Consider the following 1,525-nt stretch of genomic DNA (forward strand, 5'->3'; position numbering starts at 1 on the left):
CTCAATCAGCCTTACCCTCCTGCTCTACACTCTTACACTTCAGTGTGTGTCTCAATCAGCCTTACCCTCCTGCTCTACACTCTTACACTTCAGTGTGTGTCTCAATCAGCCTTACCCTCCTGCTCTACACTCTTACACTTCAGTGTGTGTCTCAATCAGCCTTACCCTCCTGCTCTACACTCTTACACTTCAGTGTGTGTCTCAATCAGCCTTACCCTCCTGCTCTACACTCTTACACTTCAGTGTGTGTCTCAATCAGCCTTACCCTCCTGCTCTACACTCTTACACTTCAGTGTGTGTCTCAATCAGCCTTACCCTCCTGCTCTACACTCTTACACTTCAGTGTGTGTCTCAATCAGCCTTACCCTCCTGCTCTACACTCTTACACTTCAGTGTGTGTCTCAATCAGCCTTACCCTCCTGCTCTACACTCTTACACTTCAGTGTGTGTCTCAATCAGCCTTACCCTCCTGCTCTACACTCTTACACTTCAGTGTGTGTCTCAATCAGCCTTACCCTCCTGCTCTACACTCTTACACTTCAGTGTGTGTCTCAATCAGCCTTACCCTCCTGCTCTACACTCTTATACTTCAGTGTGTGTCTCAATCAGCCTTACCCTCCTGCTCTACACTCTTACACTTATTTTTAGTCTAAATGGTTGTCTTACTTCATTGGTTGATTAAGAATGATGTAACACTTGTCTGGATGGACTGAGAAACCCTTAGCAACCAAGGCCACTGACAAGTTGTCTTGTTGTACTGCTATTCAAAGCCCCTGGCTCTGGTGTGTTTTACACTGAGCTCTGTGTTCAAAGCCCCTGGCTCTGGTGTGTTTTGCACTGAGCTCTGTGTTCAAAGCCCCTGGCTCTGGTGTGCTTTGCACTGAGCTTGTGTTCAAAGCCCCTGGCTCTGGTGTGCTTTGCAATGAGCTCCTGTTCAAAGTCCCTGGCTTGTGTGCTTTGCACTGAGCTCTGTGTTCAAAGCCCCTGGCTCTGGTGTGTTTTGCACTGAGATCCTGTTCAAAGCCTCTGGCTCTGGTGTGCTTTGCACTGAGATTCTGTTCAAATCCCCTGGCTCTGGTGTGTTTTGCACTGAGCTCCTGTTCAAATCCCCTTGCTCTGGTGTGTTTTAAGCCCTGCTCTTCCCATCAATACCATCTCATTTGGAAGGAGTTGATTTCACTTGTTTTCTTTCTGTAACTGTTCTCTCTGTTGTGTTCTACAAGAGCAAGTAGAGCTTTAGAACTATTGGTTTTATTTGTCATTTCTTCACTCAGTTTGGGGCTCTTTCTATCCATCCCAAACCAAGGCTGTGTCCCAGCCACGTCCTTCATTATGTTATTGCACACCGAGATTCAATTAACCCTTTCCTGCATGGCAACCTCATATGGGGACAGATAACAAAAAAACTCTCTTCTAGTCTTTATATGGGCACATATGGAAGAGGCAAATGCATGATGACCTGCCTACCAACATCACTGAAGAGTCTAGATCGTTAAAACAGTAATCTTCCGAAGTGCTTTGTAGA

This window comes from Polyodon spathula, chromosome 30 (assembly GCF_017654505.1).
Source record: "Polyodon spathula isolate WHYD16114869_AA chromosome 30, ASM1765450v1, whole genome shotgun sequence".
Classification (NCBI taxonomy): Eukaryota; Metazoa; Chordata; class Actinopteri; order Acipenseriformes; family Polyodontidae; genus Polyodon; species Polyodon spathula.